The sequence below is a fragment of the Tachypleus tridentatus genome, chromosome 13, assembly GCF_004210375.1.
Source record: "Tachypleus tridentatus isolate NWPU-2018 chromosome 13, ASM421037v1, whole genome shotgun sequence".
Classification (NCBI taxonomy): Eukaryota; Metazoa; Arthropoda; class Merostomata; order Xiphosura; family Limulidae; genus Tachypleus; species Tachypleus tridentatus.
In genome coordinates, this window is record NC_134837.1 from 251,196,458 (window position 1) to 251,213,358 (window position 16,901).

The following is a 16,901-nucleotide window of genomic DNA, read 5'->3' on the forward strand; positions in this document are numbered from 1 at the left end:
CGAAAGGGCAAGCATGTTTGGTGCGACGGGAATTCGAACTCGCGACCCTTAGATTATAAGTCGAACGCTTTAACCCACCTGGCCATGCCAGGCCGGTTTGAAGCAGGTTGAACTGCTTACTAAAACGTGACTTACACATTAAACAGATTTACTAAAAATATTCATTTACACTGCAAACAATCGATTCAGTAAAACAATTCACTAGTTTATTTGTTTTATGTTATACACAAAGCTCTAGAAAAAAAAACTATCTGTACTCGGGTATCAAAACCCGGTTTTTAGCACTGTAAGTCCACAGACATACATACCGCTCTTGCCGTCATGGACGATCATTTTACTTCGACTAGGACAAAATCATAAGATTAGTAACACCAACAACCATGGTGTATCTGGAAGTACTGTTCAGAAGAAAATATATATTCTAACCTTCTGCTATTTATCTGAAACTTGGAAGTTTGAAGGAGAACACCATAGATGCGTTCATGATAGCGCTCTAAGATGTGTGTGACACGTGTATCAATGGCAGAGTTAAAAATTTACGGATTTTTTAGAGGCATCGATAACAGATACGAGGATCTAGACAAGTTATAAATATTTATAGCACTCCCCGATTTTACGAACAAAATTAGAATACAGACGAAGAAATAACCGATAACTATTAAAAGGTTAAATTACATTTGAATCTCGCAGCAGCTATGAGAGATTTTAGCTGTATTGAACGGTACCCAGTTTGGGAAATAAAAATAAAAAACAACATTTGTATAAGTTATACATTATTTCAATATTATGTTACGTAAGAGAACTTTTATTTTTAAAATGTTAATATTTAAACACTTTTCCTATAGTAAAGAGCAACTCAGGTCGGTGTACTTAACTGTGAAAATTATACAGCAACTCCTATAGAAACTGGCCGATAACGTTCGATTTATTGACGGTAATCTAGATCAAGGCAGCTCACCGGGTTGTGGATCGGAATATCTAAGATACGAGCCTCTGAACACGCTCCCTACTTACAGCTAGAGGGACGTTATAAGAGTAGCAGTCAACCTCGTTACCTAGTGATGGTGAGGACTCCTTGACTGGTTGCCCTGCATCCGACGAATAATCCAATATGAGGAATGGCTATACTGAGCCCTAAAGGACTTTAACCTGGCGCTTAGCTCACGTAAATACAGTTCCGTTCGGGTTGAAGATGTCAATACCTGAAGGTCATGGTATATGGTCTCCAACCTGTCTGTGAAAACAAAACGAACAGTACCGTTAAGAACTAGAAAGCAGATGTCCGTTTCACGTGATTCAATGCATACGCCCCAAAACTCACGTACCATATGGTTGTACTTCATCACCCCTTGTTCCCGCGAATAATAAATGTTCAAAGTTGTAACACAACAATCCCTTTCTGGGACAGTGGTAATTCTTCGAATATACATCCCTAAAATCAGAGGTACAATTCCCCCTCAATAGGCACAGCAGATAACTCGTTGTGGCTTTGTTATAAGAAAAGCACTCTCCTGACACAGTTAAATATACAAAATATAACAAGTTAAAAATAATACTGAGTCCACGTACAAAGAAGTATTTGTTAAGATACAATTTAAGTGTTTGCGTATATGTCCCAGTTCCAAGCAGTTTTCTAACGAGAGAAGTTCGTTCAACTTTCAACATGTACTCTCTGAAGTAATTATATATATATATGTTTCTTGAAAAGGCATAACTCAACACTATGGGCTTGGCAATCAAACTTTCATATAAACATGCTCTTACAGTTCACAATAGTTTTAACAACACCATGAGCAGAAGCGAAAGTATGCTAGTTCTATGATAATGTGTTTGCGCGCACGTGCTTATTCGCGTGACAGTTAGGGTATAAAAGATCTAATATACACCGGCAGAAAAAAAAAGATAAAATACATATACATGTGTAGCTTCTGGTACGTTGCAATCTTCTAAAAGCAAATGAAAACAAAATATTACATCAGTTGCTTATAAAAATGACGTCACATTTATGACGACTCACGCTATTAGAATTCTATCAAGTTTCAGCGTGGTATTCATTTTCCTTTATTAATCTAATTTATATTGCTAAGAGATTATGTGTTCCATTTTCTATTTCAAACCTTTTTACCCCATGTAAATATTCTGATTCACTGTTATATCGTTTATGAAATACTAGCATTTAATAAACTAAATTATCATGAAGATATAATATCCCTTATTTTTCAATTAAAATGACCAACAGTCCCGTGGTCAGTGCAAGTGCCTTACAACAACATAGCATTATTGTTTCATATATATAATTCTATTGGTGGAAAGGTGGGTTTGGCGTTTTATGGCACAAAGCAACTTGGCTATCTGCGCCAAACATCCGGTAAAAGTAAAGTAAGATTATTAAAATTCGTAAAAATGAATCAAGATAAAACAAAAAGTTTAGTTTTTGAATTAAAACTTAAACAGCATGAAATCGAATTTCTATATCTAGTGTACAGCAGCCATAGAGAAATTACAGTAACAGTAGTTTTAAAAGACACGTGCCCTCTGTCTAGGCCACATGTTACCACAGACACAACTTCACTACTTTTATTCACAGCAAGTAAGAGCTCTCTCCGGAAAACTTGCCTTCCTCTGTCCAAAGTTCACAAACAAACTACTTTGATTGTGTTTGTGATTAAAGACTGTTCCTTCTCAATCACATTGAGATAATTCAGCTTTGCTTCATTATAGGCTTCCTGTTAGACCCCCACATTGTTCTGCGGATCCTGTCTTGTCACTCTTGGAATAAATCAATTAACCTAACAATATAACACTGGAATAATTAATTCTACGCCAGATTTACAATGTGCGAGAGATATTCTTAAACATAATGGTTCGTACATCACTAATGGTTCAAAATGTTTGTTTGTTTGTTTGTTTTGGAATTTCGCACAAAGCTACTCGAGGGCTATCTGTGCTAGCCGTCCCTAATTTAGTAGTGTAAGACTAGAGGGAAGGCAGCTAGTCATCACCACCCACCGCCAACTCTTGGGCTACTCTTTTACCAACGAATAGTGGGATTGACAGTCACATTTTATAACGCCCCCACGGCTGGGAGGGCGAGCATGTATAGCGCGACTCGGGCGAGAACCCGCGACCCTCAGATTACGAAGCGCACGCCTTAACGCGCTAGGCCATGCCAGGCCGGTTCAAAATCACAAGAAGAAATTGACAATAACAGCTCCAAAGTATGGAACGTTTTTTATTCTTTTTTAGCAGTAACAGAACGCAAACGTTGGGCCTACATGTCTATAATGCGTAATCCTAAACGCTAGGCCACGATCTAATTAAAAATTTGGAAAGATAGACGTCACGATTCTGTTTTTACAATGTGCGTGAAGCTTATCTGCTTAAAGTATCGACAAATACAACAGGGTGCGAGTCACAGTCATTTCTCCACTGCACAGAACGCCCTGCAGAAACGAGATTTCTCTTGATTTATTGTTTACAACAACCTCGAACCTTGGACACGTTTTGAAAAAACGTAAAAACAACTTACACTTCACTACCAACAACTACATACTGTAACTCGTAGACCGCTGGCTTAGAAACCTCGGAAGCTCCCTCCACCCACTAAGCGGTGATAGCAACAAAAAAATACCTGATTCTTATTTCTACTATCAGAGAGAAAAATGACACACGAGAGAATTCCTTACTTGAAAAACTAAATTATTGTTTTTTGTTTGTTTTAGAGAAAAGTCACAGTGGACTACCTTACGCGACCACTGCGGTGAATCGAAACCTAAATTTTAGCGTTGTGAGTCTAAAGTTACCCGTTGTTTCACCAGTGAACAAAAATATATTATATAAAATGCATAAAAAGCTGTTACACACGAAGTGAAAACAGCAAAGAATAAAACACTTATTAAAAATACCATGTTTTCTCGTCTTTGTTAATCTGTAATAGTTTATAAGAATTCGGTGTAGGTTTTCACTTTCTAATTTATCACACTCGGTTGATTCAATATACATTCACTAGCTAGCTCACTGGTGTTCGTCTATTTGTAGGACCGGCATGGCCGGGTGGATGAGGCACTCGACTCGTAATCTGAGGGTCGGAGGTTCGAATCCACGGCACACTAAACATGCTCGCCCTTTCAGCCGTGGGGGCGTTATAATGTAACAGTCAATCCCACTATTCATTGGTAAAAGAGTAGCTCATGAGTTGCGATGGATGGTGACTAGCTGCCTTCCCTCTAGTCTTACACTGGTAAATTAGGGATAGCTAGCGCGGATAGCCTTCGTGTAGCTTTGCACGAAATACAAAACAATCAATCGTATATTTGTACACTATATTAGTTTATTGTAAACGTAATTATCTCCTTTAAGAATACAGATTTCTATTAACTATATATAATATATAAATTACACATAATTCCCTAACTTTTCATGAAACCATACTTTATTAATTTACCGTCTCCCCATGTTGATGCATATTATTACGCCGTATTCTCACACAAGAATACAAACCTTTTAGTAATAATCATTATACAACTACAGTAATGTGTTCCATCACGTAGAACACACAGAGCAGCGTAACGACTATTATCAACTGATCTGCGTTTCACAGATTTTTTTTCACTGTTGTTACGCACTGCTACTTCAATAAAGTTCTTTAGCTGAGTATTTTATACATTATTTCATATTCTTGCATAATAAACTACCTCCTGGTTGCCAAACGGTAAGTCTTGAAGGCTTCTAACAGATTGTCCATTTCGTAGCTTTGCACTAACAACAAAAGAAACATAACAAATGATTATCTCATATAACAATTTTTGTTTCTCCTGAAAATGTGAGCGCGTCTAACTCTAACTGCGAATGCACACGCACTTCTTTCAACGGAAGCAAAAGGTGAATGCCAGTATATACATTAAACGCTTATCAAAAGGCTTTTTAAAAAAAGTTTTAATGTTAGGTCGTAAAATAACATTACAAGTTTATTTATAGATCGTAATGAGTGCAGTATAGCTTAGGCTTAACTAAAGCAAAAAACGTATAGAAGTTACAGTGTTAATTTGTCGAATATAGGCCTACTTAATAAAAGGCTTAACTAATGTCAAGCCTAAAACAAATGGACTTATTTCAGTATCAACGATTGGGATGTTTTTTATATTATTATAGAAATATATTTAAAGAGGTACTATTGCAATAACGATACTAATTTCATTGCAAATATTTTGCGGCTTTCATCTAGTTAGTATCATGAGGGTTTTGTTAACGTATTCCCACACCCTTAAAATTGCAAACTCGCTGGCTATTCATTGTGAAGCATCGCGAAAACTGGAAGGTACGTGTCATGACATATAAAAGAAAAACGTCTATGACTAAGACATGATTTGACGCAACAGTAAGCCACCAAGGGGTTGTTTAGATGTGTGTGTTTTTCATAGCAAAGCCACATCGGGCTGTTGTGTCCACCGAGGGGAATCGAATCCCTGATTTTAACGTTGTAAATCCGTAACTTACCGCTGTCCCATCGGGAGGGGAGACAAATTATGCTAGTTGTATACGCTTCCTGAGGCCGGAGCACTTTGAGGAGAAGAGCACGTGTTAAGAATGTGAAACCCAGCACAGATAGCCCACTGTGCACTTTGTGCTTAACAAACAAAATCTTTTTCTCTGAGTTTGGGGCATGCTCATTACACACTTCAGGAGTTAACACTAACAAGCACATATCACAAGTTGAAATAAAAGCGAAATTACATTTCAGAATATCCATCTATCTAGCTGACAGTTCCGAATGAAAAGGTTCTTTCCCTACTTGCTGTAAAAAACAAAACAAAAACAATATACTTTATCATCACCTAATTTTGTTTAAATAATACTGTAAAATTGGTTTATAAACACTACGTTTCACAGACTCGCATCAATATCTCACTTCGCTCCTGAAGTAATACAGTAAGACCAGTTTATAAACATTATGTTTTACAGACCCTTATCGGCGTTTCTTTCTTTTTTTTTATTGCAGTGACACATAAATATTGGCTATATAATAATCTTTCCGTTAAATACCATCATAATTAACAAGATTTTATGTAGCACAAATATTTCTTTACGGATCACGTGGTAGGAAAAGTTACAGTAAAGAATCTTTAATGTCAAAACCACTGTAGGCTTATCTTCATGGAAAATAGAACACGTGTTACATTTTGCAGTTCGATTCGATAATTTTCAAAAACAAAAGTTGCACTAATTTTTCAAAACACCTGTGTACATAAAAAACAAAGTTTGTTAGAAAAAAAACACTATTTTATCATAGTTTTAACTTGAAACTGTGTAAACACCTGTTAAAAACTGTGCTAATTTTCCAAAAGCTGTAATTTAAAAAAGAAACGATAATTTTGTGTATTTTTTTTTGTATTAATGTCTTCTGCGCCATCTAGGTTTCCATCAAAATCTATATAGCCTGTTGGTCCATGCGCTTTATTTGTTGGAAGGCATAAGTTGTAAACTGATTATTAATAAGAGATAGGAATTGTTTTGTGAGTACATAAAGAGTCTGATGTGATGAAACCTATTCGCATGAGATGGGGAACAACATATTAATAAAACAAATAATATTTGGTCATTACGTTGATGAAATTAGATTAGCGACTCACGAGTGATGTGTAAATAGAATCACGCTTACAGACGATACGTACTTCAGTAAAGAAAACGGTGGCCGCACAGAGAAAGATATCTTTATGCAATGACTCCCTCGATTGCCACAGTCGCCTTTTAAACATTCTTCAACATATATTTGTATCATGCTCGTACAGACTTTTGTGTAGCAAGAAATGTGCAATATGTATTGAGATTTACAGCTTTTCGTTCTATATATTCACGCACGTGGTGTAAAAAAATTATGTTTTATAGGTATAGCACAGCTTCTTACAATGTTTAACGTCTTCTACAAATCCACATTCTTCTGATGAAACGTGTTTATTTGTTTGTAATTAAATACAAAGCTACAAAATGGACTATCTGTGCTCTGCCCACCACGATACCCGGTTGTTAGCGTTGTAAATTTGCAGACATACCACTGTGCCAATCACGGAGCGTGATGAAGAATTTTATATTTTTTGACCTGAAATAGTCGCATGTCTCAAAACTCCTGTGGTATTTAGTATGGTGACTGCGCTTCACTTATTATATGTTGGCTTTTGACGTCACGAATTAGACCCCCCCCTCCTTTCTTTCAGACATTCTGCCTATTAATCCATCTTTACCATTAAAAAGAGATGTTTTATTCTTTAATAGCTCAAATACAAATTCCGACATTCTTTGTAGGTAAATAATCAAATTATACAGTAACAGCAAAGCGATTTAAATATTGTTTTTTTAAGCTGCGGCATAGCGGTTCATAGAATGGTTCCGAATGTTTAGCTGCGGCATAACGGCTCATAGAATGGTTCCCAGTTTTTCCAAGTACAAACTTTCAGCTCATAGCTCCGTCATCTCTTGATCGATTTGAGATCTAATTATAGTTTTGAACTCAGAAGGGTTTAATCCTTTCGATTTATGTATTTGACCACGTCCAAAGTTTCAGATTAATTTAATATAAGCCTGTCTAAAGAATTTCAATTTATGGGTAGGCTGGTAGAAATCTTTTAAGTAAGAAAATCAAATCGTGTATACGCGCTCTCCATTCTCTTGGTACAACTGAAGCAGTAAAAAAAGATCTCATAACTTAATTTACTATAATCATACCTAAAATAATTTCAAATGCTGCAGCTATTGTTTAAATTCAATACTAATATTAATATTAACTTTCCAATTACGAAAAAAACAACAAACTACTTCCAAATACCATTATAGCTAATGTAATATACTTTAAGGTAAGACACCATTGTTTCGTCTCTGTTAACATACTTGGTCCTATATTTTAATATCCGGATAGCTTCACGTTCTTGAACCAACGGTTGTATTGGTTTATACACTGTTTCAGTAGCTATCAGATTTTCTGTGAAGCAATTGTTGATTTTCTTTGTCCTAAGTATTTGTTGAGTCTTGCACAAAAGTACTCTGTTCTAGTCTTCCCCGATTTCAAAATGAACACAACCCACCGCAAACCCTTGGGCTACTCTTGTCAGATCAAGCGTAGAATTTGACCACAGAACACAGAACCTCACCTCGGCACACAACGAGTGGGCCACTCTCGGTCTTCTCAGTAAAACAGATAAAGAAAAACGTGACCTTCCAAATTTTCTTCTCCACGGACATTAAACTAATATAATTACCATGCATTGTATCTGTAATGACCTACAAATAAGTCTGTTGTGGAAATGAATACTTTTTAAACTTAAACGAAACTCCTACTGTTTACTTCAAGACCATATAACCTTTGGATTATCGACTTGTTTACCGTTGGGACCCAAACACTGCATCATAATAAATAACATTATGTTTTAGTCTATTATAACATTCGGTTTAATGAAATGACCCCAAAACAGCAAGTAAAATAACTTTTTTTTAATACAATACACAGGACATTTTGGCAACAGTTGGTAGAATGTTTCATTGCAATATTAGTCACATTTTTACGTGTGTGACTCATGTTGTAAAGAACCTTATAATAAACAAAGTCAGTGATTCATTTACAACGTGGTGCATAAGTAATTAATAGAAAATGTCTTTAAAAAGTCGTTTGGGTAAATACGAACCATCGGTAATTATAGCCCCTCTCTAGTACAGCGGTAAGTCTGCGGATTTACAACACTAAAATCAGGGGTTCGATCCCTTCGGTGGGCTCAGAAGATAGCACGATGTGGCTTTGCGATAAGAAAACACATACACCTAAGGTAATTATAGGGTTAACACAACTAATACTGAGTCCAACTTGAGCCTACAGCACAAGATTGAAAATGGTCCTTCATGCAGTTCAAAAATGAACAAAAAAGAGAGAGATAATATTTCTAGCAAACAAATAAACACACACATATTTATATACAATGAAAACGGATGTAATTGTATCATTTACTTCCTCTCTTGTAATTTTCGAATAATTTTTTTCGTGGTGGTAAATTTCTGCAACTTAACATTGAGGTTCTCTCAACTCCAACCAAATAAAACACAACAAAGAATTAGGGTACTACTTGGAAAATACAGTTGCTTTGAAAAAAATACACTTGTTTCTCATATTTTGCACTACAATACACTACAGCCAATTTAAGAAGGAAAACGTGGACAAGTGGGATCAGTAAAGTTACTTATAACAAACTGTAGATTAAGTAAATGATCCTCGATTGTTTGTTGCAATGTAAACAAAATGTGCATTTTGCTCCCTGTATGCCACCGTACCTAATCAATCAGAGATCACTGATCGGCGGGTACTAATTCAGGTGAAACACGGAAGTACATTCCCTTCTATCTACTGTGAAAACAAAAGATGTTGTTGCCCATACGACTAAATTGTAGTATTCGAACAGTTTAAAGACGTGGTAAACAAGAAGTGGAAAATGGTTTTACAGCACTGAGTTGGACTCTAGACTGTTGTTATCAGATGAAACAACACAGACAGATCCACCCACCCCAGCAGGGTGGTGAAGGGAAAAGGAGAAAAGTAGCTAAAAAAATCAACATCACTCTAACAGAACGACCCCACAATTCGTGTAGTTATCCCTTGTTATCTAGCGTTAAAAAATAAAATCTGTTATGAAATTTACTGACGCACAACACAACTAGAGACAACTTTAGTTTGACCAAACCACTGAGCAGAGTGAATATACATTCCTCATATGTGTCATTTTCAACTTTTTAAATAATTGTGCGAGTTGGTGATTATAAACAATTACATATTTCCTTAGGATCTAGTTTAAATGCTACGTACAGAGCTGTGTGTTTTTCTTATAGCAAAGCCACATCGGGCTATCTGCTGAGCCCACCGAGGGGAATCGAATCCCTGATTTTAGAGTTGTAAATCCGGAGACATACCGCTGTACTAGCGGGGGCGTACAGAGCTACAAGTAAACTTTATGTGGAGGAGGGTTACGTCCTATGGTGAGTGTCCTACTACAGACTCGCTGTTTCAATACATTAAAGTTCATTCTGGACTTACTATTAGTCATTTTTATCGAGGACCTGACCGAAGCAACTAATGAATCTTCAGACATAAACCAAGCTCTTTTATTGGAGTTTTACGGTACAACTTGATTAGAGGGTAGCGGGTTCGAATCCCCGTCGCACCAAACATGCTCGCCCTCTCAGCCGTGGGGGCATTATATGCGACGATCAATCCCATTATTCGTTGGTAAAAGAGTAGCCCAAGAGTTGGCGGTCGGTGATGATGACTTCCTTCTAGTTTTACACTGCTAAATTAGGGACGGCTAACGCAGATAGCCCTCGTGTAGCTTTGCGCGAAATAAAAACAAACAAACAACTACCATTTCTTTTCAGTCTAGTGGTTTAAAATGTATTAATATTATGACACCACAGTAACCAACAGTGTATTTGTGCTAATACTTTCATACTAAAGCGACGAACAATACATGTGCTATTGTTTTCTCACTATGGTGAATAACAATGTGTTTCTACTTGTTGACACATTTTCAGTGTTAGATTGATTAAAATACAATGATATCTCATAACTAGTAACAAATTTTACAATTTTCTGAACACCTGACAGTTTGAGGCCGTATTTTGGCGACCCAAATAATTATGCCAGATTTATTCGTCCTGTAATAATATCAATCAGGAGAGTTGTGGTGAAATTTTATATTAATATGCAGAATAATATGTAAAACATCGTCATACAAACCAAAAACCTTAATTAGCTAATAATTTGCATTCATAAAGAATAAACCATAACTTCCAAATGTCTGGCAGCCATGTAAGGGTCAACTGAATCAGTCACGTGATACGTCCACGCATTCAATTGTGTTAGTTTCTACTTCCCATGGACTTTAACTTTTTTTTTTTTACCATTAATTAATTTTCGTAACTCATTCTATGAATTACCATTTTTTTTCATAAAGATCAGATAATCCTGACAGTACGGTGAGGTACTGTACCATGGTAGGTGGAACTGGTACATAAGGTTACAAAAAAAAAAAGAGTACAAAGGGCGGGTGGAGCTGGGTTTTATTTTTTTATTATTTTTATGGAGGGGGAGGCGCCAAGTTACGGTTTGCCTTCGGGCGTCAGACACCATCACTGCGCCACCTTTATCGTTTGTAGAAATGTGTGTGTGTTTTCTTATAGCAAAGCCACATTGGGCTATCTGCTGAGAACCCCTGGTTTTAGCGTTGTAAATCCGTAGACTTACCGCTGTAACAGCGGGGACCGTGCAGAAACGTAATCAGAAGTTTTGTGTGTTTTCTTACAACAGCAATGTAGTACAGTTTTAATTTTAATGTTACTTTAAGCTACATTGATGTGTATTGAACTTATAATTTTGAACATGCATATGTTCTATAAAATTGAGCTCAAAGATGATGCATCAGCCAAAACATTTGTTTCGTTTTACAGCAATGGTTTTGTTTTTAACTTGAACTTGTGATGCAGTCGTTCAAATACTAAACTCTTATGATCAAAAGCACAAGTCGATTTTTGTTTTACGCCCAACATGGCCAGGTGGGTTAATATGTTCGACTCGTAATTTGAGGGTCGCGGGTTCGAATCCTCGTCGCACCAAACACGCTCGCCCTTTCCGCCGTGGGGGCGTTATAATGTTACGGTCAATCCCACTATTCGTTGGTAAAAGAGTAGCCCGAAAGTTGGCGGTGGGTGGTGACGACTAGTTGCCTTCCCTCTCGACTCTGCTAAATTAGGGACAGCTAACGCAGACAGCCCACGTGTAGCTTTGCGCGAAATTCAAAACACAAGTTTTTGCTTTTTAAAGATAACTACCATCGGGGCCAAGGCTTATTGACAATATCTATTATCATTAACTGTGTAAGTAATCACCGAGTGGCGCCACCATCGAGAAGACGAATCGGAAACCAACTTAAGTTACGATCATTGTTGATTTAGATCTACTGTTGTTTTCTTTTGTTACTTTATTAAAGAAACCAAACTGTAAACAAGTTGCTTTCGTCAATAAGTATTACTGAAATATACCATCGTGATTTATATAAAGATAAAAATATACCACTACCAGGGAGGGGTTATCACCAATTACGTTCGTTCATAATACCAAAAAACAAGTTTTGTAGGTTTGTATTTTAACTCATAACACAAATTCGTATTCGATTCTGATGTAGCGTTCAACCAAATCATCTTGTTTTAGTTTTCTTACAAACAAAAAAATCGGAAAATTATCATATACCAGGGACTTGTGAAGTTTCCTGTTTTTAATCTTGTACTCTAACATGCTCCATTAAGCATTATTACTACTGCAAAGTAAATGTATATATTTATTACTTATTTTCTTATTAAATAAGGATCCAGTTTATTATTTGTTCAAGAAAGATACCAAAGGGCTTAATACAAATTTATTTTTTTAACAATTTTCTTATTAAGTTAATACATCATTCTACGTTTCTTCTTTATTTTCTCATTGAATTAAGGTGTTAATTAACCTTGGCTTCGGGTTCTCATTTTCTTATTAAGACCCCAATACGAGTTTCTTGTATATTTTCTGATTGAATTAAGGTGTTAATTAACCTTGGCTTCGGGTTTTTATTTTCTTATTCAGGCCTCAATACGAGTTTCATGTTTATTTTCTGATTGAATTAAGGTGTTAATTAACCTTGGCTTCGGGTTCTCATTTTCTTATTAAAACCCCAATACGAGTTTCTTGTATATTTTCTGATTGAATTAAGGTGTTAATTAACCTTGGCTTCTGGTTTTTATTTTCTTATTCAGGCCTCAATACGAGTTTCATGTTTATTTTCTGATTGAATTAAGGTGTTAATTAACCTTGGCTTCGGATTCTCATTTTCTTATTCAGGCCTCAATACGAGTTTCATGTTTATTTTCTGATTGAATTAATGTGTTGATTAACCTTGGCTTCGGGTTCTCATTTTCTTATTAAAACCCCAATACGAGTTTCTTGTATATTTTCTGATTGAATTAAGGTGTTAATTAACCTTGGCTTCGGGTTTTTATTTTCTTATTCAGGCCTCAATACGAGTTTCATGTTTATTTTCTGATTGAATTAAGGTGTTAATTAACCTTGGCTTCGGATTCTCATTTTCTTATTCAGGCCTCAATACGAGTTTCATGTTTATTTTCTGATTGAATTAATGTGTTGATTAACCTTGGCTTCGGGTTCTCATTTTCTTATTAAGACTCCAATACGAGTTTCTTGTATATTTTCTGATTGAATTAAGGTGTTAATTAACCTTGGCTTCGGGTTCTCATTTTCTTATTCAGGCCTCAATACGAGTTTCATGTTTTTTTTCTGATTGAATTAAGGTGTTGATTAACCTTGGCTTCGGGTTCTCATTTTCTTATTAAGACCCCAATACGAGTTTCTTGTATATTTTCTGATTGAATCAAGGTGTTAATTAACCTTGGCTTCGGGGTATTTTCTTATTAAGGCCTCAATACGAGTTTCATGTTTATTTTCTGATTGAATTAAGGTGTTAATTAACCTTGGCTTCGGGTTCTCATTTTCTTATTCAGACCTCAATACGAGTTTCATGTTTTTTTTCTGATTGAATTAAGGTGTTGATTAACCTTGGCTTCGGGTTCTCATTTTCTTATTAAGACCCCAATACGAGTTTCTTGTATATTTTCTGATTGAATCAAGGTGTTAATTAACCTTGGCTTCGGGGTATTTTCTTATTAAGGCCTCAATACGAGTTTCATGTTTATTTTCTACGTGCTCGTATTAACCAGTTCGTTATAACTTGATATCTTTATATTGACAGATCTGGCAATTAACGGACAGCTGGGGCCCGACATGGCCAGGTGGGTTAAGGCAATCGACTCGTCATCTGAGGGTCACGGGCTCGAATACCCGTCGTACCAAACATGCTCGCCCTTTCAGCCGTGGGGGCGTTATAATGTGAAGCTCATTCCCATTATTCGTTGGTAAAAAAGTATCCCAAGAGTTGGCGGTGAGTGGTGGTGACTAGCTGCCTTCTCTTTAGCCTTACACTACTAAATTAGGGACGGCTAGCGCAGATAGCCTTCGTGTAGTTTTGCACGATACTAAAAAAAAACAAAAAAAAAAACGGAAAACCGATCTGATACTTTAATAATAATTGCAGATATGGTAATGAATGGAAAACCGGAAAGCTAATACGATATCTTGATAACGACAGATGTGTTATTGAACAGCAAACCGAAAAGATTAATCGACGATGGTGAAAAAAACAAACAAACAACAACCCAGCAAGTGCACGCACGAACCAATAAACATTAATTTATAAAGTCATAAGAAAGATTCGCGAATCCAATGCCACCAGTATCCATACAACTGTGAATCACGGTGTTAGTAATGCGTCTCTTAATAACTGATGTTCGGATTATGTAAACACGTTTGGGAAAATACAAAGTGATGAGTCGAGAGAGTTGCCTTTTTCTCACTAGGTTGTTGTATATTTCTCGATGCAGACACACTCCTTTGATTGATTTCCATTAACGCTAAGCCTAATAACACGAGTGCAACTTTGATGTTGTTCGACGATTAAAGAATGCATGCATCAGACATTGTATTCAGCATGATACGTGTCAGTTTGTTTCTTGAGCAAAGCTACACGAGGGCTATCTGCGCCAGCGATCCCTAATTTAGCAGTTTAAGACTAGAAGGTAGGCAGCTAGTCATCACCACCCACCGCCAACTCTTGGGCTACACTTTTATTAACGAATAGTTGGATTGATTAAAACGTTATAACGACCACACGGCTGAAAGGACGAGCGTGTTTGGTGCGACGGTGATTCGAACCCGCAAACTTCAGATTATGAGTCGAGTGCCTTAACCGCTTGGCCACATAGGGCCTCATGTCAGTAGAAAACAACTCTAATGATAGTAGCTGAAACAGATAAGTCACACGACACCTGATGTATGCAGTAAGTATATCAGTATATCACTTTGTAAAACCGTATTCATCACATATATCAAACATTTTAAACCAAATCAGCATCGTTTGCACCTCATACAATAAATACACTGCAGTCACAAGAGTAACATACGTAGTACGTAGAATAAACACGTCACAGTGAAATGAACACCGTATTTACTTTATTATAAATGCTTAAGCGAAATCAGCACCATTTTTATCTCTCATAATAAGCACAGAAGTCAAATCAGTACTGTGTGTACCACACACGAAAAACATATTGTCACGTAGTCGGAGTGTTACTGATTCAGTGAACCCTAGGAAACAGGGATATGATCTCGGTTATTGTGCTTGTCACAGGTAAAAGTCAGGCTCAAAACATTACTTATCCCACTCCTCATTCACGTGAAAGAACGTGTTGTTGGATAATACGTTAGTTTAGGGTTTAGGACGGTGGATTAGTTCCTTTGTAAGTTCTCAAAATACACAATAGTGAAGTTAGCAGTAAAATACAACAGTCTTACGATATCTATCTTCCTTCTTAACGTACACAATCATTAGAACTTAACGGAGACATATAAAACACACAAAGCCACCCTTTTCATAAGTTTTTTTTAATGTTAGATGTAGGTAAAAACAAAACCGAACAGAAAAGTATTTTATCGAACACATTGGTGATAGAGCTGTGGTGACGTTGAAAGGAGCTAGAAATAAGAAATAAAAACCCTCAGTGTACTTTTTTAACTCTGTTCAAAAATTCAGGTGCTGAATGTTGTACAACTTGTCTTTACCCTATTGTAGAGTATGATTTGAAAAAAAAATGTTCACATTTCATCAATTATAAATAAAATTTCTGAACACAGTTTGTCTACAAAAGACATATGGCGATAGGCAACGTAGTTTGAAGTCCTTGTTTTTTTTTGATGAAATGTTTCATATCGAAACCCTAAAAAACACATATGTTTTAATAAAACTAATATTGTAATACTAATTTTTTAATCGTGCAGATTAAGAAAATGTTACAATTCAAAAAACTTATAAAACCATGATATTTGCCTTTTCACATGAGTTAGTCATAACAAATCATGATAGAACGTCTTACTTGAATTTACAAAGTTTCATTTCTTAGTGTTTACTACGCTTTAGAACAACTTAATCACAACAGATTAGCCCTGCATGGCCAGGTGGTTAAGGCACTCGACTCGTAACCTGAGAGTCGCGAGTTCGAACCCCGTCACACTAAATATGCTCGCCCTTTCAGTCGTGGTGGCATTATAAAGTGACGGTCAATCCCACTATTCGTTGGTGAAAGAGTAGCCCAAGAATTGGCGGTGAGTGATGATGACTAGCTGCCTTCCCTCTAGTCTTACTCTGCAAAATTAGGAATGGCTAGCGCAGATAGCTCTCATGTGGCTTTGTGCGAAATTCAAAACAAATCAAACCACAACAGATGTTTATCCGACGCAGTGATTTGCTGCTTCCTGTATCCGGTGTTTCTGATACATACACCTGTATTTGGAGATATATTTTTTCCGGCAGGGAGAACTGTTTCTTGTTGTTTACCCACTTTTTATGATAAGCCTTATGATAGATACATCTATACTTAAAGTGTTGATTATCCGACAAAGGAATCTGCTCCTATTCTCCCACCGTTTACGATAAGCCTTGTGATATAAATAACTATACTTTGGGAAATGTCTATCTGAGAAACTGGGCCTTGCATGGTGTGGTGGTTGTGACGTTTGACTAGAATTCTGCGGATCGTTGAATATGCACGTTTTTGTTTTTTTTCAGCTATGGAGGTGTAACAACGTGTCGGTCAATCCCCACTATTCGTTGGTAAAGATTTGCTCAACATTTGGCGGTGTGTGTTATGTTAACTACCCGTCTTCTGTTTAGAATATCATTTGAAAATGAGGAACGACTAGTGTAGTAGCCCTCGAG

General features: G+C 36.5%; 1 protein-coding gene across 3 annotated transcripts in view; it reads right to left on the reverse strand.

The window, feature by feature from the left end:
• LOC143237029 (putative nuclear hormone receptor HR3) overlaps positions 1-16,901 on the reverse strand; it is a 52,925-nt gene that overhangs the window by 34,477 nt on the left and 1,547 nt on the right. The window contains exon 2 of one of the 3 annotated variants that reach the window (XM_076475860.1): positions 876-1,234. The exons of the other annotated variants lie outside the window; for them this stretch is intronic. The gene's annotated coding sequence lies outside the window, so the exon portion shown is untranslated. The remainder of the gene's footprint in view (positions 1-875; positions 1,235-16,901) is intronic. 3 annotated transcript variants of the gene reach the window in all.